A 24818-nucleotide genomic window follows, 5' to 3' on the forward strand; every position below is an offset into this window, starting at 1 on the left:
ACTTTATAACAAAGATTTCCAATTATGGAACGTTTTGAGAATTCGTTCACGTTTAAATTGTCACGCAAATTTGCTTTAACTGGGATTATTACTTTGTTGTCTAAAATATCTTTTGAAATATTTATCAAAGAAGTTGTAAAATTCTTTTATTGATTATATACTGAAATAAGTTTGATAGTATAAAATTGTTTATATTAAAAATATTTATATTTAAAACTGTTGACTTTTTCTTCTCATACTTTTAGCTAAACCCCCCGTAAAAATTTATTTTCATTGTGCCTGTCGTATAAAAAGGAATGTTTCGTAAATAGATTTCTTGTAAATTCATTTACATAAATATCATGGCCCTTCGAAGACCAACAGTAAACGATTTTGACTCTCTTTCCTTAACAGAAATAGGAGCAAAATTCAAATACAATTTAGAAGCTACAATTCGTTGGTGCAGAACTTATGGTTTACTCGCTGAAAGGATGAATTGTAGTGTATGTAACGTGCCCTGCACACAACAAGTACATAATAGATCAATCGATCAAGTCATTTGGAGATGTCCAGTTAAGCGCTGCAAAAGAACCTTCAGTATAAGAAAAGGCAGCTTCTTTGAGAAATCCCATCTACACTTGTGGCAAGTATTAGGCTTAACATACGTTTGGAGTAGAAGTGCGGGTAAGAGTCGGGGATTATCAATAAGCGATATAAGGCGAGAACTAAATATTGGAAGCGATGACACCATCGTTGATTGTAATCAATTTTGCAGAGATATTTGCGTCTCATATTTCCTCAATAACCCTGATCCAATTGGCGGTCCAGGGTGTATTGTTGAAGTAGATGAATCTGTTTTCTGTCGAAGAAAATATCAAGTTGGTAGAATAATCCCGCAGCAGTGGATATTTGGTGGATATGAACCTGCAACAAAGAAAGGCTTTTTAGTTCCTGTCCAAAATCGCGATGCTGCAACATTGATTCCAATCATACATCAATGGATACTTCCTGGTTCTATTGTCTGGAGTGACATGTGGAGAGCATATAATGATATGCAAGCTCCTGCATATTTACATGGGACCGTTAACCATACCCTCAATTTTGTAGATCCGCAGACAGGCGTGACGACAAATCACGTGGAAGCTATGTGGTTTCGAGCCAAATCTAAGTTTAAATCAATGATGGGGCTAACTAACCGCGAAATGGTTGCTGATTATTTATCCAAATTTATGTGGATGCAGAGGTTTCCCGAACATCGGTTTTTTCACTTTTGGGATCAGGTTGTTACAGCATATCCTGTTGACTGCTACCATTTATAGCTTTTTGTGTGCATCGAACGTAACATACATTTATAGTTCATGCCGAGGATCTTTTATTTCAAAAACGGCTATTTTCATAGTCACACAAGTTAATTAAAAACATTTTTGCAAAGAATATTTAGGAATCCCATTTTTACTATTTGATAAAAGTTCTTTTCAATTACCTTTTTAAATAATATTTAGCTGGTTAGTATCCGGCGCTCCCCGGGACAAAAATGAAAATCTCCAAAATATACTTAAAAAGATATTATAGAAAAGTCACAATTACAACTTTTGCTACAGATAACTTTGTGAGACTTTGCTTCCTAGGGGTACCCAGTGTAGCAAATTAGGGGAATCCTAGTAAATAAAGTATCCCCTAGGGTCAAAATTCTGAGACGAAAAGCAGCCTATGATCTTTTCCAGGTAAAATGAGGGGTCTGTACAAAATTTGCTGTGATTCGGATCAAAACTAGATTTCTATAAAGTACACACAAACTTTGTGCTTTATATATTAGGAAACAATTTTTTCTGAAAAAATAGTTTAAAGTTCTGTTATAAAATTAAAATTCACAAGAAGGAATTATATGTTTCACAAGAGTAACATGTTTTATACGTCGCCTGTCTGTCTGATTACACTCGAAAGAGCATTCGCGTCAAAAGACACTTTTTTATAGTAAAAACCAGGTTAGCAATGTTTTGCTTTAAAAAACAAAATAAACCGTTAAATTAGTTTATTCAAGATGGCGAATATTAGGGATTTTTCGTATATTTTTGTACTTTCAACTTCAGATTAGAGCACTTTCCGTTGATTTTGAGACCTATGTTTTTATACGATTCTTAATCAGCAAAAAATTCTCTATCAGAATCAATCATAAAAAAAGGGGGGTGCAAATGTCGAGTAGCGCCAAATAATCTTCATGTTTCTTATTAATAATATACTTATGTTGTTTGTCAAAATATAAGCAATGCAAGCAGTTTATTGAAATAGATTTTTCACAGCTAACTTGATTTTAAAATATTATACTATATTGATCAGAGTGAGCAACTATCAGATTCAAAATAACATCATAGCAGATTTAATTGGATGAGCTTTAGGCTCCTATCAATTTGATATTTGTTTGTAATTTCCTTGCATCTAAAGTAAAATACTAGACATTTTACTCACATTTATTACAAAAAATCTAAACTTCGCTGTAAATTTGGATTCAACTAAAGGAATATAAAATAGTAGCACAACTCTTTAAAATTTAAAATGAGATTAAAAGAAGAAAAATTGTAATAATGAATACCCAAATACAAATGCTACATCATTGTTTGAACATTTCAAATAATTGGATACAAACTTTTATAGTGGAAATTCAAAAACTTAAAATTTGAACAAATTTAATGATATCGAGCTAAGTATTTATAATTTATCTGAAAACTAGTAGATTCAGAAATAGTTGTAACATAATAATTTAAGAACAAAAAATTGTTCAATATCATAACAAAACATTCTTTAACATGAAAAAAAACTGTTCTATAATTTACAGAACAGGTTTTGACAACGATAAAAAATCAAATCAAACCTTTATAATCGACATTTTACTACCTTTTATTAAATCTTTTATGAGCAATTCAAAGTTTTTACTACTTGTACGCTGTTTATTTAAAAATATTTTTTCAAAATTCCTCAATTGTCTTTTAAAAGACAATTCAAACCGTTTAACTTGGATAACTACCTTCCAACTAAACTTATAAGTCTAGTTCGAAACCTTTATAATTATAGGTAATTACCTTTAAAATTATATTTTAACAAATGTGTTTCCTATCTTCTCTTACGCCATCTTTAAGAAGATAAAAATGTAAAATATTACGGTAGGTTTTTTAAAACTTAGCAGAACTACGTTAATATTTCTTTGTTTTTTTACGTTGTCTTTTCGTTAGCTCAACGTTAGAATGTTACGTTAATATTTCATTGTTTTTTTAACGTTGTGTCAACGTTAGCTCAACGTTAGAATATTACGTTAAAAAGATTACGTTTACACAACGTTACATTAACGTTAAGTTACGTAAAACGTAATTTTAACATAAAGACAACGTAAATCTTACGTTGTGTGCCGGCTGGGATGTTTGATGCACATTTTATATCTTTTGATTTGAGCCATCGAACACAAAGTTTGAAACATTTTTTTTTTAGCAACCTTTATTTATTAACAATTTCATTTGATTAAATTTAAAGTTTGAATTTATGCTAATTTATCTTGCAAGTATCGTCATGTTAAAATATGTGATTCCCATATCAGTTTTTATAGTAACTATTTCTTCTGCACTTATAACTGATAAGGCAGTGTCTAACATTTTCAATATTTCAATTTTATCCTTTTCTCCAAACAAATTCAAAATAGCAGAAGTTACCTGAAATTGTGATGTGCTGGGCAAACCAGAGGTCACATTTAAAGAATTTATAACAGCTGAATGTCTTTTCTTAATTGCCCTCACACTATCATCAGAGCTGTCTTCTAATGCCTTTGAGTTGGAAGTGCAAAGGCTAGAAAGTAAGATTTAAAATCAAATTCTATTTTAAAAATTACAACATAACAATATACTTTTCTTTTTCTGCCATAATACTTAAAATGCACCTACCTTTGGTCCTCAGAAAGGAAAGGCAATAGAGTTTGATTCAGAGTTAAGTAGCTTTTGCTTTATAACATGCAATGCAACATCTTCCATAATCCTTGGTATAACATCATTTTCTTTTGATAAAAACACATCAGCAAGAGTTGCATCAAGTCCATTTGTAGTTTTTTAGCAAATCTGAGTCAGCATTAACTTATCACCGGTAAAATTTTCTTCGTGTAATTTTTTAAGCTCATTTTCTTTAACTGTATATTTAAATTTGCATTCGTTATTGCAGCCTAAAAAAATGTGCTATGTCATTTGTATTACATTAACAGAATTGTTCACAAATAATGCACTTTGCTTATGTTTCCAACTTTCCTTCAATCTCCTTAAACAAACACACTGAGCAAAACGAATGTTGACACTCTTTTAATATTAGTATCTTGTACATTATGTCGTTGCATAACTTGCATATACATAACTTTGAATGTGGATTTGATACAGGATCAATTTCAATTACATTTAAACGCAATGTTGGTTTTATTATATTCTCAATTGAGGTATTTATGATCGGCCTGGTCAATCTCTTTTGATTTTGTTCCATGATACATGGTCGACCAGGTTTTAATTTTTTTAACTTTCCTCCCAGAAGTTTTGGGGAAACAAAAATATTTGTCTGTGCATGGTAATGACCAGTTGATTGTTTTAACACTGGTACTTGAACCTTTTTTTAATCTTCCTTTAAATGGTATATTGATTGAACTTGGTTAAAAGGTCCTTGTTTAAAAAACATCTAAATACAGCAGTTATTTAAGATGAACAAAAAATGTGCAAAAAAAAAAAATAACCGGTCTTTAGAATTAACTTTAAAAAAAGGAGAATAAAATGATACTTTCCGTATTGCTTCCATGACATATAAAGCATAAATCTTACACGGCACCAAACTAATAACGCTTAATATTTAGTAAACAAGTGAAGCAAATTTACACATCAACCAATGCTTGCCTGCATCAAGAGAAACCTTAGCTGCAAAACTCGTTATCTAAAATATTGCACTTTGCCATTTTTTATAAATTACAGCTAGCTATTACAATCCTCAGATGTTGATGTTGGATATGAGAACTCTGACTTGAGTTTGTCCCATTCAAATGTGTCTTGCAACACCTACTGATATGTTCAGTGTTTTCAAAAATTGAAGAGTTGCTGTCTTTAAGTTTGTGGGAAAATCATTAAAATATTCCGCTCCTAAAAACTAATTTTGGTAAACTCAATACTTAGTTTTGCTGATTCCTTTTACGCTCTCATGATAAATACGGGAAAGGTTAGTTACTGTTCTATCGCGGAGGAAGCTCTGAAGTTCGATGTTAAAAGGTGTTAAAGGCTGGAGGGGGAAGGGGGGGTGCCATGCATCGGTAAATGTACTATCACTGAGGAAACTTTTGAAGTTCAGTCGAAAGTCCATCAAGAACATGCGAAAAGAAGCTTTTTTGTGTGCTCCGTAGAAGTTTTTAAATTGAAAGCGGCGTTGAAAAGGTTCTAAGTTAGGTTTTTGGTTATTCATGTTTTTTCAAATGTTTTATTTATTCAGAAAGGAAATGTTGAACTACTGCAACTATTTAGCTTGGCTCAACAAAGTTGTACTCTTGGTCCATTCATTCTTTGTTGTCAACATTTTCTTGACAAACCGTTTGCAAAGGAGAACACTTGGAAACTTCTTTAGATGTTGAGTTGTCATCAAGTACAGACGTATTGGCTGAAGTACTACCTCGATTTGCATCGAGGTTCCGTAAATAATTTTCGTTTTATAAACGTCAATTTTATTTTCAACAATGGCACTTGAATTACAATATTAACTAATTTCACTTGAATCAAAATGTTTTTTAAAAGTTTTCATTGAAAATATTTTTCAAATCTGAGGAAACAAGTTTTTTGTGAAGCTGTAGGAAAATCCAGCAAATTTTTTTAGGAGGTTGAAACTGAGATGACATAGATATGAGTTTTGCCATTCACTAACTTTAGTTTAAAAGCATTTATTTTGGGGACCAAACCAAGATAATTTTGTTGTTAAAATATAAAATCAACACGCTTGATTGGTTATTTTAAAAAGAATGAAAACTGTTTATAGATTTTAGGGTTTCGTCGCTGTTTCAACCTTATTTCAACGTCGTGTGTCTACTGGGTGTGTATTTTTGTATTCGGATTCCAGAGAAAAAGATAACTAAACAAGCATAAAAACAACGTTTGAGAAAAAAAAAAGTAAAATTATTCTTTTATTTCTTTTTGTTTATTTTTTTTCTTAATATCTCGTTATTCTTTCTGTATTTAAAAAAAAACTCTGAAACTACCCCCTTTTTCATTTTTTAAAAGGTGTTTACATTATTCTAAGCCAATCCATTGACGAACTCAATTATTTCAGCTAAATTTTACAGGTGGCAGTGCTTAAAAAAGATTGAAATAGGTGGTGTCACGAAATAAATATTCCCCATTAAATAACTTCTCCCCGGCCGAAATATATTTTCTGGGGGGAAATTTAATTTTGAAATAATATTTCCCCTCTTGTGTAATTTTTTTCCTCCATCTGCGATATAAATTTCCTCAGTGACATAAGTTCCCCTAAATATTTACTTAAATATACAAATTGATATGATTGCGCAATAAAATGTTAAATATTGATATAATTAAATACCAAAACTGAATAAATAAACAATTTCTTTAAATGTTAAGTTAACCTACATAAAAAGCAAAGTTTCAATTTTCAAAAATCAAACGCATCAATAAGAAAAAAAAAAAAAGGATGTCAGATAAGTTTAAACTCGGTTTCTCTAAACAAATTGATAACAATCACTAAAATTATTTTTGATTATTAACAAAATAACTTCGTGCGAGTTTAGAACGTTTTTTCGAATGTTTTAAAAAGCAATGGTCCCAGATAGCACATAGACGTTGGCCCAACGTTGGATCAACGTCGAAAAATTCGTTGGCCGATGGTCGGCAACCGACATCGAGCCAACGTGGATTTGATAGTCGGCGCGACGTCGCAACCAACCGTTGGGTTAACGTTGGCCCAACGTCGGATATCGACGTTGGACGAGCGTCGCATTCTGACGTTGGTCCAACGTATAATTCAAATAATATTAGTTTTACTTGTTTGCAAAAACTTTGATTTTGATTCAAAAGGTGTGCTTGTCTTTTCAATCAAAAACAAAGTTTTTGCAATCAAATTAAAACTATTTATTTGACTAAAGTGTAACTTTTTTCAACTAAAGGGTAACTGTTTCTTTAAGTAAAGCGTAACAACTTCTTTGTAATGTTAAATAAAATGTAATGTCCAAATAAGTTTGAATAAAATTTGACGCTGATGAACGAAAATAAAACATTGATTAATGAACCAACTTAAATTAAACAATTACTAAGAGAAAATCAATATTTGTTGTAATAAACATTACAATTATGTTAAAGTATTTGTACAAATGTTCAAACAAAATAACGTTCTTCTCGACTGCTAAGCATCCTTACGAATCTTGCATCTTTACTTCACTTGAGACTACAACAACGTTCGAATGTTCCTCGTTATACAATTTGATAGAAATCTTTCGTTTTATGAGCTTTAGGCATTGCCATAGCTACTGCTAAAATTATAGGTGTTCATATATTTTTGTGTTTATATATATTATTAGCAAACACTTATCAGTTTCAATTTTTTTACACAAAGTTTCGTCAATAAAGACTTTTCAGAAATCTGGAGGGAGAGGGGAGGACTAATCGCTAATTGGATTTTTGAAAAGTCTTTAAAAGTGATTTCTAATAATTTATTATTGCTTTGTTTTTGTAAGAATAGAGGGGGTGTAACCTCTTCAAATTATCAAAATATCTTTTTTTTTTTTTCGTTTAAATTTTTATTTTCCCCCCCCTTAACTTTTGTTTTAGTCCCCCCCCCCCCACAACTTTTATGATCTTCCTATGCCACTGCATATATGTATGTATGTTTGTATGTATGTATGTATGTATGTATGTATGTATGTATGTATGTATGTATGTATGTATGTATGTATGTATGTATGTATGTATGTATGTATGTATGTATGTATGTATGTATGTATGTATGTATGTATGTACACACACATACACACACGCACACACACACATCAAATACAAAATCTATATTTAAATAATAAAATAGTTAATAACAAACATATGTAAGATATAAGCACTATATACAAATAAAATTTCCGTAAATAAAAACATAAAATATTTTTGATGTATTACCTGCATAAACATGGCGACAAAATATCTTTTTAAAAATAATTAGTACATTTGTTGATATTTCACTTTCATTTTTTAATGCCACATTTTTTAATAAATAGAAAATTATTGAAAAATAGTATCAGTATTTTACTGCAAAAACTAGAAGTAAAATGCTTCAAAATTCTCTTATACAAATAATATATGAATTCCAATCACCATTAAAATGCTGCAAATGCATATAAAATACATTACCGTATCCCTCTTTAATAGCTGTTAAAGAGGGATATGGTAACAAATGACAAATTACAAAACAAATGCTTCACTAGACATAACTGAAAAAAAAAATTTTAACAAAAGTTTCATTTAGTAAATAATGAAACAAAGAAATTTTAAATTAACACAATACTCAGCTAAAGATGCGATAATACCTTTTTCATCAGGATTGCTATCCAGATCACTTTAATTTTCTGAGTCTGATGTGAAATAGCGTTCATCCTGATCATCGTCATAGTGATTATTAAGAATTTGAAAAGGAAAATTATCTTCATCATTGTCAATATCAATCTCATATGAATTGTCATCATAACAAACATTTTCACAATCATTAGAAATACTGCAGGTAGACACATTACTTTTCTGATAACTTTCACCATAAATTCCTTATATATCTTATCAACTTGCTCTTTCACTCTTCTTCTGTTTGTTGCATATGAAGCAGCCGTCTAAACTATTAGTATCAGTTAAATTATATTGTATAATATTAGTAGCCTAATATTATAAACCATTATTAATACAAAAAAACAAAATTTTAAAAAAGATTTAACTTGACTACTTTAAAAATAAGAAGAGCAAGAGGTGATTTAATTCAATTTTATTTAATAAAATAAGTAAAAATATGGATAAAGTTAAATGGAATCATCCTCCTAAAATAATTAAATATGCAATAAAAAGAGGTCATACTCAGAAAATGCAAAAGCAGTTCACACATTCTACCACAAGATTTAATGTCTTCACAAACCTAACAGTTAACAATTGGAATAATTAAACAGGAGAGATAATCAACTCTGATAATGTGAATGTCTTCAAAAACAAGTTTGGTTGTTTCAAAAACAAACAAAAGAAAATAAAAATATAAAAAAATAATGAAAAAATGAAAAATAAAATGAACACTTTTCCAAAGCTGTCAAAGTTTAACATCTACAGATGTTAGACTCACCACATTGTATGTGTAGAGCAAAAAATTTATTATTATTACTATTATTACATTCTAGCATTTTATATCTTTTACAAATTTTACATCCTATCATAAATATATAAACAGTAAATTACTTAAAGTCTTTTTTAGAACATTAAGAAATTTACTATCAATATTGATTAGTCCAAATATTGATTCGTCAATTCAATTTTTATTAAGAAACATATATCTTTTGAATAAAATACAAGTATAAGAGCATAAAATGTAGTCTTAATGCATGATATGGTAGCCTAATAGAAGCTTTATAGCACAATTTTGTAGATTCTCCTGCAATCAGTGCTGCTCTGAGGAGAATTTGGTGAAGCAGCACAAACTTGCTTCAGGCCATGATAATAAACAGGGTACTCAAGTTCTTGATACAAAATTAAAAAATTCTACTATCTCTAATGTAATGTAGAAAAAGTTTATTTACAAATTATGTAGCTACATAATTAGTAAACTACTAGTTTAAAGTTAAATAAACACAAAAATGGAAATAAAGTACCTGTATCTCTCTAACAAACTGGATTCTAACAAATGGGATTTCTTTTCACAACCACTTCTTCGCGTGATTCAATCTTTTTTGATTCTTTTAATACCACTTCTTCTCGTGGTCCAACCTTTCTGAGTTCTTTAACGACTAAATTTCCTCATGATTCAACCTTTCCGAGTTCTATAACGACCACTTTTCTTCTCGTGGTTCAATCTCTTTGTTTTAGAATAATTTCTTTACAACTTCTTTGCATAACCAACAGCTAACTAAAAACGGGATTTTTTTAAGAATGGCGGAAAACTAATTTAACACTAAAACCTGTAACACACTGAACGAATTCAAAAAAGCAAAAATTCAGTCGTATTCGGACGTTGGCCCGACTTTGGTTCGACGTTATCACTAAAGTGATAAAATAAAGCAACGCTTCCGACGTTGTGCCAACGTTGGCCCAAGGTATGTGTGCTAGCTGGGGTTCGTTAGTTTTCGATTTTCTTTGGACTACTAGCGAAATAGTTATTCAAAATCTGTTTGAGTATTTTGTTATGGTTAGTGGAAAAATTTCATAAAATTGCGGATCATTTTTATGAAATAACTTACAATTTTCATATGTTATAGTTATTTGCTTTCAGTAAAGAACAAGAATATTTGTGAACGTTTATTATTCAACTGGTTACATAAAAGTAAAAAACTTGCAAATATAAGTTGTTTTTATTTTATTTAATTGTTTGAAACAAGAAGGTGGAAAAAGAAGAAAGCGAGGTTCGAGTTATGTAGGGGAACCTGTTGTACCTCTGACCACTTTTTGTTTCTGGGCTTTTTTTTTTCTTGACTATTGGATCAATTTATGCCATTCAAAGTTTATGTTATTCTCTTATATTTTGCGCAAAAATCATACTTTTGACTTTTTTCTTATTCAACTAAAAAGTATCATTTTTGAGCGTTTTTAAATAAGTAGTCATATGGTCATTAGTACAGCATGTACGTTGTTCCTTTGACCGAGGTATGTTGTTCCTTTGACCATAAAGTTATTAATAAGTAATCATGAATTACTTTGAGTTTTAATAAGTAATCATGACATATTACAGCTTTGCAATATGTTATAAAGATTGATCTTGTTTTATATCTAGTTTTGTACAAAGGACCATTAATTGTCCTTGTACTTAGCGCCGTTTTTTAAAGTAACATCTACGATCATAATCCTTATGATTTTGTTTTATTTGTTTTTTTGTAGTAAATAAAAGAAAATGACATCATTTATCAGTTGTTACTATATTTTAGATAATTTAAAAGCAAAAACATATTTCTATAACTTGCTATACTAGCTCGTCTGTTATTTCCAGGTATTTTGAATTACCGTAAATAAATTCTTTTTGCAATATTTTGACCATTGCAATTCGATAAATGGTGTAAAATTGCTAGTGGTTTTTCACTGGATGTTTTTTTACCTGAAATTGATTGTTCGTACTGTAGACTTAGTTTCTGCTTTAGTTGGTAACCTTCCTCGAGTATTCCCACGGGATATGATCAAAAAAGATCTAAATACTCTTGCAAAAAACGCTGTTAGTGTTTATATAAAGAATAGCTTGATTAATTGCGAGTGGATGATATCGAAGCACCTCGGTTATTTCTTGCAGTTTTTCGTCATTTTTAACATTTCTCTTCATGAAAAGAAGAGCCTCTTGTTGCGACAAAAAATTGATTTTGACTTGATAAACATGAGCAGAAAATGTTTTCGATTGCGATTTTGCCAAAGTAAATGGGTTTGGTTTAGTAGAGAGGTAACTCTCAAAAATCTTTACACTTTCATCATCCACGTTGTCAAAAATGTATAAAGTTTTTTCACTTTCAAAATAGTTATGTATTTTTTTTGTTATTACTTCAATATCGAAAGCACTGCCTAGAGAATCAATTACGCTTAGTCCCAATATTTGGCAAAAGTTAGTAATAGAGATTTTTAATTTTTCAAACCACACATCCAACCACACAACACTTTCAAACAAGTTGTTGTATATTGCTGCATACTTGCTAGCAAGCTGAGTTTTTCCGACTCCGGACATTCCAGTTACAACCGTAATTTACTTATCTGACTCTTTTCTTTCGTAAACGCAGTTAAGAACTTGATAAAGTTCATCGTCACGCGCAAAAAACGTCTTTACGCCAAAAACTGAGGGACGAGTGATTAATGCTAGAACACAAATCTGATTATTAAAAAAGCAACAACACTGTTGAGAAGTATTTTTGAAATTATATTTATAACACTGTTGAGGAGCGTTTTAAAATTTTAACACTCCATCAAGGGTTTGCGTTCAGCCCGATTTGATTTCGTTTGAACTCCAATTGCGAATTTTGTCTGAATTGGAATTTAGAAGAAAAAAAAATTTGCAAATTTTGTTTTAGATTTTGTTTAGAACTTTAAACCTCTCATTTGAAAATTTTATAGTTTTATACGCAAATAGAAAATTCAGAATTTTAATCAAACGCGTTTAAATTCGGTCGGAATGCAGACAGCTTCAATCCACAGCTGACTGTTTCCTGTTTTTATTCTCAAGAGCAAATGAATAAAAATAAATTCATGAACGATTTAAAAGCTTACAGCGACAATAATAAAAAAAGTGAACAGAAAGAAATTTTTAAAAATATTGAGTTGTTAGAAATTTTTTTTGGTTGCGCTTACTTTCCTTTTTATGAAAATTTTCCTTTTAATGAAAGTTTCCCTTTAAATGAAAATTTTGTTGCATTTCGTCACGATTTATTTTTTTTAATCGCATGTTGGTTACCACTCCTCTTCGTCACATCTTAATAATATTTCTCTAATACAAGAGAACAGTTAACATACCCAGTGGACCGTGGAAATAACAAATATTCCCATTGAAAAGCTTTAATTTAAATTTCAGAAACTTCAAAGTAAATATTGAGCATTCAAATATCACATAGACCTAATATAAAAAAAAAAAAAAATCGTAAAAATACTAATTTAATTGAACAATTTATTTTAATAAAATTTATTTAAGCTCAAAAAATGTAATTAGTTGGCACATAATAACCAAATCATTTCGCTTGCAAAAAGTTAATCCATCTTTCGTGTCTCGCTATTTTTTAGATCGATTATCTTTACGCCATCGGTTCATCACTTGAGTTGTTCGTTCTCTTGTTGTTGTAGAGTTTTTTTTCTACATTAGCAATTACGAACTCATCAATCAAAAGACGTCGAGTAAATACTTTCCAATCATAAGTCAACTTCGAGAGAAAAGTCATGGTCAATTAAACTTCAATTGAACTCATTCAAAAATGCATTTTAGGGGATTTGTTCAACCAAAAGACAAGTTTTTGTTTGGTTATATTGAGTCTCTCAAAAAAAGAAATCTCATTAAAATATTTAGTTACCTTTAATATCATCAAACTCATTTTGCGTGTCATTTTGATCATTAATAAGTTTGCTGTAGATAAGAAGATCGTTGAGGTATTAGTTCAGCTATTATTGATTACTACTGATAAATTACATACGCAAAAATCTTTACATCTACCAAGCACTTGCGCATTGAATAAATGTTGAGATAACGGCTTTGCGTTAAAGTAAATCAACTGATTTCATAGAACCGAAACGAACGGTTCTCGAGCTTATGAAATCAAATTTTTGCAATGGAAGTTTTCTAAAATTTTAATAGTTCAAGAAAAAAGTTTACGCATTTTAAAAATAGAATTTCTAAATGAAGGAATTTTTCTGAAAAAGTTTTTTTTTTAGCTTAAACTTGAATTTTATAATGTCTAAAAAAGTCAGTCATCTAATTAACCTCATTAGAAAATATAAGTAAATCCTGGCTTAATACGAATACGAGGTGTTAAAAAAAAAAGAGAAAAATTAAACCAAAGAGAGGTTAAAAATGAAGACAAAATTTAAACCAGAGTTTTTGATCTATTTTCGTAATTTAAAATAAAAATAAATCGAAGATTTTTTGTGGAAAAAAAAATCATTTCACAAAGAACTTGCTCTTTAAACATGAAAAAATAAAGTTTCGATAAAATATAGTTTTTGAAAATTACATTTGAAATATTATTCATTGTAATTGTTATGTAGAACATTTAACAATGCAACGGCGCGAATTGACATTACGTTTTCACCTTCAGTGACCGTGTTTTTCAATGGAGGGTATCATACAGATCTTAACACAACATAAAAAAACACAGTTTTCTGTATTTACCTTTATTGAAGATATTTCTGCCATTTCTAATTTTTCTATAAACTTCGTACTGGTTTTGGCTTTAAACTACGTACTGGTTTACACTGGGCTCTAAGTTCTCCATTTTCTTTTCGCTGCATAGTGTTAACATGTTTAGAACGGCTTCTTGATGGTCTGAACCATAGTTTTCCTAATTTTTCTTGAATCTATGTAATGAATTTAAAACAAAAACCGTCAATCCTGTAAGAATACAACTAAATCACGCAGAATAGTTGCATAATAATCGAGAAGAAATAAAAAAAGAAACCAAACTAAATCGCTTAAATATTACAAAGCAAAAATCTTTGATCTTCAAAACGAGGCTGGTGTGATTATTTATTTATTTATTTTTTTTGTTCAATCAGTTAGAAAAGTTTTGAGTAAATAAGCACTTGTACGTAGAAGTTTGATTTAAATTTGATTTATTTTTAAACTTCATCTAATTTCATTTGTTTAAATACGAAGCATCAAAAATATCATTTGTCATTTTATGCTTTTAAATTAATAACAGCTTTTCTATATTCATATAGCAAGAGCCATCAATAAAGTTAAGCCATGTGACTTAAATAAAACGATCGAATTATGTAATTAAACGTGTAAAATGGTCTTTTTATACGTAGGAAACGGTCCAAAATGAAATCCTCATGAGAACTGCACAAAATCAGTGTGTTTTTGTGCATGAAAAAAGCTGACCGGGAAATAAATGTCTTTTGTATTGGTAGAATACACAAGTTGGTGAAAAGCGGCATAATATATTTCTGAAGAAAGTGTTCCTTGTGGCATTTACAACACAAGAGGATCCCCCTTACAAAGAACAGATTCTGGCACCTTAAGTTGCACAAAGAAGAGATTATGGCACCTTAAGTTGCACACAACCTCTTCACAATTTCTTCATGATTGTAGTTTAGACTTTGGTACGGACATTCAGTACATTTAATTGTTTCAGTTGCTAAATTGGAGAATCTGTTGGCCTTTAACTGCTACATTTTCCCGCTTTCATCCAATTGAGAAAATAACTGTGGTTTTTCAATTTGAAACGCGGAAGACAAGCTTCCTCTCCACTCCTCACTCATCCCCTCAAACTTATAGAGTTGACTCTTAAGCCACAAAAACGGGTAACTTAAAATTGCTTTGTCAGCATTTGCTTATAGTTTTTGAGGAGGTTCTAAAAATCAAGGAAAAAGATCAAGGTATCCGTCATATTGTCGATAGGGGATAAGCGACGAGTTTTCCTTTGTGACTTTTGAAAGAGCTTTTTTTTATAAGTAACAGAACTTTGTTCCAACATCTCTTGAAATTTTATCCAACATCTCTCAACATAAGCTTTCATTCTCATTTACAATAGTTTGTTATTCAATTTGCAAAACATCATTTAATACACAAAATGTTTTTACTTTAGCTTATGCTGTGTACCAGTCTACTATCGTTACATTCAAAGCTAGAAATGGAAATTAGTTTTTTTCTTCTTTTGATTTGTTTATTTATTGCTACTTTTTGCAGAGTTCTATTTACAAAGTCATCAGACTTTTTTTTGTTTAATAAACACTTCAGCACTTTGTGCTACAAATCTAAATTATCTCCAGGGATTCAACGTCACAAACTCCTGCTGAGATGTTAAATGTAGGGGATCTAAATGGATTTAAATCGAAAATTCCAAAGTTTGTTACAAACGGACCAAAATCTTAAAGTGCCAGTTATTTAGTTTTTAACTTGGTGATTTGTTAATTTGGCATGAGTTTGGTGCTACGTTAATTAAATTGTTTTATGACCAACGTTTCCTTCAATATTTTCAGATAATTATTTTTATGCAGTATTTAAAAGGTTGTGCATAATTTTGTGCAAAAAAAGATTTTAATACAAAGTGTGAATTTAAAATCAATCGTTATATTTGAAAATATATTACATATTTTTAGTCATTTTATCAGGAATAAATATTTTTCATTATACGGATTTTGTAATTAAACAATTGTATTACATAGTTTTGTGCAAGAAGTCAGTAAAAACTCTGCAAATTTAAGAAATAATAGTAATAAGAAAATAAAAATTAAATCCTAAAGTGACGTGATGGTTTTATGCCAATTGGGAAATGCCATCCAAAATTATAAAAAAAAATGCTATACTTCCGTTTATTACGTTTAAAACATTACTATCATTAATAATGCAAAGTGGAACTCTAGAGCAATATATCTCTTACTTGCTTTTGTGGTACTCGTAAACTGCTAAAATAAATTTTTGAATTGATTTGTGGAGCTTTGGTGTGATGATAAAATCAATTGGAAGTTTTTTTTATCACTCTTGTGATTGTATTGTAGTTCACTTTCGATTGTCGTTTTGTCTTATATATATATATAATTTTAATATATTTTCTGTTCTGCTAAACGTTCCTGCTTAACGTTCAACATTTCGATCTTATGATGTTGTAATTGTCTTTCTTCCTTTGTTTCACGTTTTGGTTCAAAATTCAATGAATTGGTAACCGTGGTAGGACAAGATCTTGAATTTCTTTATAGTTTTTGCCTTGTTTACGGGTCCGATCAATAAACGTTTCTGAACAAAAAAATGTTTTTCCCCAGTGCAATTCTTTCCACGGCCCTTTCCACGGCCCATTTAGAAAGTAAACTTGAGTTTTTCAGAAGAAAAAAAAGTAATGCCAAAACATATCACTGTAATATTTTATTGCCATAAGCGATGTATATAGAGATGATACAACAATTCTTATGGAGATGAAAATAACGGTAAAGTAAATAAAGCTTCGGTTCATGGAAATTTATGAATTCATCGAAAGTTGTTGCTACAAACCTTTTTTTGAATAATATTTTACTACTAACCGTTTATGAATAATATTTTACTACTTTCTTTCTTTATAAGTTACAGTTTCAAGCTGAAAAGTCTGTTTTCAGTCATTTTTCTTCAATGTCGCCGTAAATATTCACGCAGCGAATAAACTCTCCGAAAAACCCGCAAACAACCCGCAAACAACCCGCAAACAACCCGCAAACAACCCGCAAACAACCCGCAAACAACCCGCAAACGACCCGCAAACAAGGAAAATATTAAAAAAATAGTTCTCGCAATCGTAACACTTAATCCTTGATATTAAGATTCTCATATCAGATTTAATAACTACAAAATTTTTTTCATGCTTCAAAGCCGGAATGGTTGCATTTAAAAAAAGCGATTATATCCGGCCTTTTCAAGACTATATTCTATTGCAAAGAGGCCATCATGTCAAAAACGTTAACAACTCTGGTCCAATAAAGAAGATCACTTCAAGCCTAACATTCAGATGACGGTCATAAACTTTAATTAGATTGGGAAAATTTTTAAAGTTTGCTAAAAGTTTTTAAAACCAAGTTTAAAGAAATTCATTTAAATAAATATTGGCTTTTATCTTTTTTAGGTAACAAAATAAATAATGGATGAACAGTTTGATCAAATATTTGAAATTTACAAGACTTCCATTTAATTCCAAAAATTCGCAAAATCCTAGTTTTGTTGGATTTCTTGTAGATAGTGTCTAAAGTTAAATATTCCCAACTGAAAGTGTAGAATTTATTTCAATATTTGTTTGAATACCTGTGAATTGCAAACAATGAACAGTTGAGCCAATGAATTTTCTTCTACTCCAACTGAACAAATGGCTTTCTTCTACTTTCAAAGTTTAATGAATTGAATTTTTTTTTTTTCAATTCCGAATTGAAGGGATATAAATTTGAAAAAAATGATTTGTTTTGTCACAACGCTTCATAATGACGTTCTGAGTCTGAATTATGTAGCAAAGTATGAACATTTTATTTTCCTTGTTGAAAGATGCAAATTTATAGCTTTAAACTTAAATTGATAAAAAAATTTTAATCAGACATCCATAATTGGGCAAATTATTCAATATTTGCTAGAGATACTGAATGTATCACGATGGACACCTGCCATCAAGGTTTGTTACTTATGGATGATTCTCTAAATATAATGACTGCCTGAATGATTCGTTATGGATTGAGTTAGAGTAAGCTAAAATGACTTTTTACTTAGGATTGTTATGCATTTAGTAAAATGATGAAGAATAACATATCATAGGTGAAGTTTTGTGCAGGCCTTTCAGACTAAAGTCAAGTTCTTCTAGACTTAATTGCCATAAGATTATAGGAACTGTTGATTAATTTCTCTACCAAAACATGGTTTTTTATTGATTTTTATCGAAATTATTTTAAAATACCAGCAAAGCAGAAAAGATGCGAAAAAAGCGAGTTTTTGGAATTTATTTAGAAAATTGTTCCAATGACAAACCATTCATCTTTAACCATTTTAAAGCAGAAAACTTTTATAGAAATACAATCATAATCAAAGTGCTGAGAACTAACATAATCAATGTGCTGAGAACGAATGTAGATACCAAAGAGCCTGAGGTAATTTGGGCAAGAATGTCAAGTTTCTTAAGTTGTTATTCGACCACAGCTGTGCAGTTTCAATTTTGCAAGTTGCTAAAAAAATTAAATGACCCCTATTATTTATAATTATGACGGCTCCCATTTATAGGTTTACATTCGTAATGCCTCCAACCAAATATTATGCAGGGTTGCGGAAAAGTTTCTACACACTCGTGTCTTGAAATAAAAGCTCTTTTGGAATTGGACTGCTTCCGAAAAAAAAACTTTTCTGAAGCAATCAATTTCATCTGTTTCCATGATCATAGTAAAACAAAGTCTTGAGTATGTTAATAACCTGCATGATAGTCGTTATTTGCTTAGCAGTTCAAATTTCTACAACAAAAACTTTCACACAAGTATTGGATATATTGAACAGGTTCCCTCATTCATTTTTAATCCTGGAAATTTGCTGGTCTTTTTTTCGAACTCTTGGTTTTTTTATGTACCTTATCCTTTAAATATCTATGAAAGCAAATTTAAGCTTTTTAAAATTGTTTTTCTTTGCTCAAAACTTAACGAAACATTCAAACTTAACAAATATACAGCGCTTAATAAGTATCGAGCAAAGTTGTTTAACAAAAACTCTTTTGTTTTCTATAGATGCAGATATTTCCCACTTGGGCCCTATTTCAGATAACTTGCATGTTAAATCTTTTAAATAACGGACGAACTATTCTTACCTTAGAAGATATCTCATTAGACTTTTAAACAAGTTTCTAGTTAAAAGCAAGTTTCAAGTTTTGCGATTAATTAATGGTTTAAGATGTGAAAAAATTTTAGTATTTAGCAGATTTTTTATCTTTTGATTCGAGAGAAGGAAAGCACACAACGAAATTGTGATGTGCAAGAGAAGGAGACATTAACTGGCGGAGATCTAAATTCGGGACAGATGGTTGCTACCGGAGGCAGCACCATTCTATCATTACGGTTTACAGTTTATGTCAATATTCTGACAAATTATTACTGATATTCCTCCGAGATCTGAGTTTTGAAGGCTTCATTTGATCTTTTACAAAAATTTTTATAAATGGTTTTTTCCCGACCTTTTGTAATCTCGGTCTTTTTTTTTTCTTTTAGGTGGAAAACTCCTCAGAAATATGAAATTTTTGAAAAAAAAAATTATTCTCTTGTTTTGTGCAAAATTTATCAGAGATTCACAATCTGAAAACCATTTTTGAAAATTCGCTTTTCAATATTCTATAAAACAGATTTTACTAAACCCTCGTATTTTAAGCTTCCTTAACAACCTCCGTAACAACGGTCTTATTTTTTACCTTTACTAAAAAATAGTCCAAAATCCAATTTTTTTATGTGAAAAATATATCTTTTCAAGTAGATTGTATTTTCCATTGTTCAAAACAACTTTAATATAAAAACAGTTACTTGAAAGCTCATAAAAATATCATAAATCTTCTTCAATGGCAAAAGCTTGCAGAGTTAAACAAAGAACTAAAAATAAGTCTATCTAAATAACAAAAAGTGTTGTTAAGCTAAAATTTTGAGTATGAATTTGTTTGATTGTCTTCCTTTGATTTAAGCGTGACAGTTACATTTAAAAATTGAATCCAGTCCTTAATAGGTCAACAAAGTCATAAAATTCCGTCAAATTTTTTACATGTACTTCGGTCCAATATATTAACCTATTAAAAATTAATATGAAAAATCTGCATCGGTCACTTCACAGAACTACCTTGTTCGAACAAGTATGCAAAAAAGATATCGTTAAAATTGTGTACATCTATAGATACGTTGGCCGGGGTCTTTCAATATTTTGGTGTTTTTGACACCTGTTACTGCTACCATTTTACCCAAAACATTTTTTTTTTGTTTTTTTCCGTTTTTTTTTTTTTATTTACTTTATGTATATGAAGTTAAACTTATAGAATATTGATATTTAATCAAAAAAATATTTCAGGGGGTTTTCCACCTAAAGAAAAAAAATGACGTAATGCTTAGATTGACTTTTTGAACAAAACATTATTTTTTTTTTCATGAATTTGAAACTTGTCTGTAATATTTTTAAGTCCTTGAGCTATTTTGTGCTCACACTGGATGAAATGTTATAAAATGAGCGAAGATTGAAGAAAAAATTTGGTGAAAAAGTCGGTGAGAGCTGATATTGCCGAATACATCGCAAACAGGTCAGAACTTAGAAATGTTTTAATCTACTGCAGCGATCCTATTCGCCATTTCAACATAATTTTCACTATAATCTTTTTTTTTTTTTTAGTAGAATACTTTTCTTTCTCCATCATACCAAATAAGGCATGTCTTTCTATAGCATTTCAGACAATAGATAATTTTCTCCGATGTCTCCCCGATTTTCTTTTCTTTTTGTCGGTTTTTACTGATATTAAAATAATTCGCACTTCCCAATGGTTTATAGTTAATACTTTCGAATTTCACTACACATTTATGAAAACGGTCTTGGAATGCAACTCTACCTTAATCCTGCATGGATTCGTTATGTTCGCGTATTATGGATTAGTTAATAGGCGCATGCCTTAAATGTTCTCAGTGCAATTTCTCACAAATTTCAGCCATTTTCACTTCAGGAGAAGAACTCGGGTGATTTGAGGCCAGTCTGAGAAATTTTCGTTTTTTTTTCGTGTTGTTTTTGTTTAAACGCGTGTGACGTGTTTTCACCTCGAAAAAGTTGTAAACTTGATGTTAAGTATACCGTTTCCAAAGGCCGACATTGTTTTTATAGAAACAGCCGATAATAGATAAAAATATACAGGTAAATATAAACATTTATATTTAACAAAAATAGTGTTTAATTTTTATTAAATATAGATGTTTATATTTACCCATTTAAAGTATATCCTCTTATTGAACTTGAGGTTCCAAAATATTCCATGCTTTTTGAGAATACTGCTCAGAAATGCCTTTATTGCTTCACCAACCAAACACTTCTTGTGGAAAAAATTTGACAATTTATTAGATTTTCTGTATAGTATCTTTCTTCGATACAAATGTGAAGAAACTGGCACTGAAAAATTTCATACTTTTTCTTTTTGATTGAGAAAGATGGATTTCTTTTAGGCTTCCTAAAATTTCAGTTTTCATATAATAACACTCAAACAGTTTAGCTATGTTCTTAGGTTCGAGTTTTAATGTTCGAAAACTCTTCAACTTTGTTTACTGTTTTTTTCTTTGTTGTTGCGAAAATCAAAATTTGCGCGGTAGAAATAGGAAAAAGGTAGTAATATACCCCATAAAAGTCTTTGACTTTTTAAGGGGTATTTGTTACTCGACTATAATGCAAAAAGGCTGAAGGTTAACCCTGGTGTATGTTTATCATGATATTTTAATTTTTTCACTTTTCATCACACCAAGCATAGTCTACATTTTAACATTTGACTCTAACAAATCAGGATATAATAACTTACTTGAGCTTAGGAAATAAAATTTTCTTTCTAAAACAAAATTACAGTTAAAGATTGTCTTTTAAACTGCATTAAAATTAGGTTTACTGTCCCTGCTATCAGTCTGATCCACCATAGACTTTACATAACATTGCATATATCAGCCTTTGTCAAATTCCTTAAGTTTTCCTAAGTATTTTCTAAAAATTAACAATGGAGAAGCTGGACGGAAGACTAAAATTAAGCAAAACGTTATTGTGATATTTAACACAATTATCTAAAGTGATTTAAAAAAAAAAAAAAGATTAATTAGTATTTAATATTTTTAATTTCTTACTACTGCAATCGAATATTCTGCTTAATACTATGATCTCATTCCAAAAAATTTCATTTTAACGAGTGCTTGATATTTATTTTTCATTACAAATTAAAACATCAAGGTTGACTAAATACAAACAATTGATGAAAAACATTCTGATTTTGCAACTTTTCCTTGTACTTTCAAAACTTGTCTTTTTTTTATTATTATTAGATTTGCTGAAAAATGAAAATTTCACAAAACTTGTAGTACAAATTGAAAAATAAACAACTTAGATGTATGTAAGAATCCATGTATGTATGTATGTATGTATGTATGTATGTATGTATGTATGTATGTATGTATGTATGTATGTATGTATGTATGTATGTATGTATGTATGTATGTATGTATGTATGTATGTATGTATGTATGTATGTATGTATGTATGTATGTATGTATGTATGTATGTATGTATGTATGTATGTATGTATGTATGTATGTATGTATGTATGTATGTATGTATGTATGTATGTATGTATGTATGTATGTATGTATGTATGTATGTATGTATGTATGTATGTATATACCTGCAACATATACCAAGTATATTACAACACAGAATGAATCATAAAAGTTAGAAAAGATTAAGTGAAACATTAAACTGATTTTCAAGTAAAAACCAAATACAAAAAAATAAACATAGCAACAAGACAACTGGTTTAACATATTTTTAGGTAAAACTTTCAAACTAGAAATCAACTTGTTTTGCTTGAAACTACTACAAAATATTTAAAAATCTAAAATTTCATAGGCAGGTTTAAATCTCTTAAACACAGGTGAACAAGCAATCCTAAGAGATTGGCTATATAAGATTGTTTGCTCGTTATTGATATTTTTATTTACTAATTCTTATATAATTTTTTTAACAAACCGGAGAAGAGACTCATTTCCCAAAGTTATTACCTCTTTATTAGCTTTTCAACATTTTTTATTTCATTACAACCTGGTGCTGTCAAGTAAAAATGTAAATTTGATCACATGGTTTCACACGACAAAAAAAAAAACCTTAAATTCGCTTATCGACTTTATATCTAAAAGTGTCGTTAACGATGTTCGCTCCTTACAGTCGTGTTAGGGGCGACACCGGAAGTTTATAAAAGACGTAGAATTTTCTAATCGTACCACGAATCATAAGTTGTACAAGTGGATGATAACAATTATCGAAGTGTACTAGACTGAACATTACTGAAAAAGTTGTGCATAGAGATTATTTTTAAAGATATTCTCCTTTTTCAAAAAAAGACAAAATCTATCATGACCCATCAAGTCGTAAAAAATTATTATTTTAATTTTTAGGAACTTTAACCTGATTTCGTTCATTTAAGTGAATTGTTTTCCAAAAAAAGTTATTCTCAAAAGAAATGTTTAGTGGTGCAACCGAACACTGAAAGCCAGACTTGCCTTAAATTACCCGAGTAAGCTTAATTTTCTTCGCTTAAAACGGCAGCATAAAGTATTGAATTTGTATAGCATTAACAAAAAAGTTCAACACATGGTGTTCATTTGAACATAGTTTACAATTTTACCAGTGGAGGATTTGTCTATAACATAACGATTTTGTTGTGCAAAAAATGCTGAAAAAAAGAATTCCGCGAATCAAAACCAAAGTAAAATTATGACACTTGTGCTGCATATTTTATTTTATTCACATGTCCCGTTATAAGAATCTGTAAGCTTTATCAACTTCAATTGTCTTTTTACATTAGTTACCAATTGACAGTCAGATGAGTGACACAACATTCTAATGGAGATAATGGTAATGAAGGAAAGTTTTCAAGAATTGCGCATTTTTTGTGCATTATTTGATCAAATAAACAAAACTGTTATATTTACATGCAATAATAATCTTGAAAAGTTAAAAACACGTTCCAATTCCCGAAATAAAACCCCTCATTTCGCTTCGATTGTGAAAATATTCGAAGTGGACTTCAAACGTAAGATAAAGATCGTATTTTCCAATTTTCTTTTTGTGAAGATAAAAGGGTTTCGTATGAGAACAACGGACTTCCAGTAACATCAAGTTTTTGATTCGTTGTCAAGCATGCAACGAGCCAATTGTAAATGAGGATTGGAATATTTTTCAAGCCGGATACATCCGAAATAACGCTTGGAACCGTTTTGGCCAATATTAGTATAATATCTATTTTTAGCCGAATGAAGTTTAAGATCAGAGTTCGGTCGGTTACAATTATTCTTGGTGCAACTCGTATACAGCCTGCATTTGATAATGCTAAAGCAAAATCTTTGGTGTCTTTTTTGGCATCTTGATGCACGTATATCTTACAAGTAGATAAGGAAAAAAATTAATGAAGAGAAAAAATCAAACTGCAATCCAACAAAACGCAGATGAGTAAATCAAATCAGAAAATCTTCAAAACTCTAAAGCAGAATGTCATTAAATGATCAAAATGAAAAAAACTTTCAACCCTTTAACTTGAATATTCCTTAATAATAAAGAGTTGATAAAAGTAAAACCAATACTTTAAATTAAACTATTTTGTTATTATTTAAACACATGACCTAATATATTGTGCCATATTGCCTAATGAGTGATGCAGTCGGGCATATGATCAATCATATGCCCCACTTTGCATA

At 30.0% G+C, this 24818-nt stretch overlaps 1 protein-coding gene, 1 long non-coding RNA gene and 2 pseudogenes across 3 annotated transcripts in view; 1 reads left to right on the forward strand and 3 right to left on the reverse strand.

Moving 5' to 3' along the window:
* Positions 1–24818, reverse strand: part of LOC149876693 (uncharacterized) — a 615724-nt pseudogene that overhangs the window by 435697 nt on the left and 155209 nt on the right.
* The window catches only part of LOC145193748 (uncharacterized), a 145978-nt gene that overhangs the window by 103895 nt on the left and 17265 nt on the right, over positions 1–24818 (forward strand). The gene's annotated exons all lie outside the window — the stretch shown is intronic.
* On the reverse strand, positions 3015–4332 carry LOC149876718 (uncharacterized; annotated as a pseudogene).
* LOC149876719 (uncharacterized) lies at positions 7283–10138 on the reverse strand. Of its 2 annotated transcripts, XR_016448587.1 has the most exons (4): positions 9866–10138; positions 9087–9144; positions 8555–8853; positions 7283–7510 (listed from the first exon to the last, which is right to left on the reverse strand). It is a non-coding gene; the product is annotated as an uncharacterized LOC149876719 (long non-coding RNA). The 2 variants fall into 2 exon arrangements; XR_016448586.1 differs by lacking the exon at positions 9866–10138 and having other exon boundaries at positions 9087–9840.

The sequence above is a fragment of the Hydra viridissima genome, unplaced genomic scaffold (assembly GCF_058129835.1).
Source record: "Hydra viridissima isolate aposymbiotic clone 2 unplaced genomic scaffold, HvirCarnegie_v1 scaffold_18, whole genome shotgun sequence".
Classification (NCBI taxonomy): domain Eukaryota; kingdom Metazoa; phylum Cnidaria; class Hydrozoa; order Anthoathecata; family Hydridae; genus Hydra; species Hydra viridissima.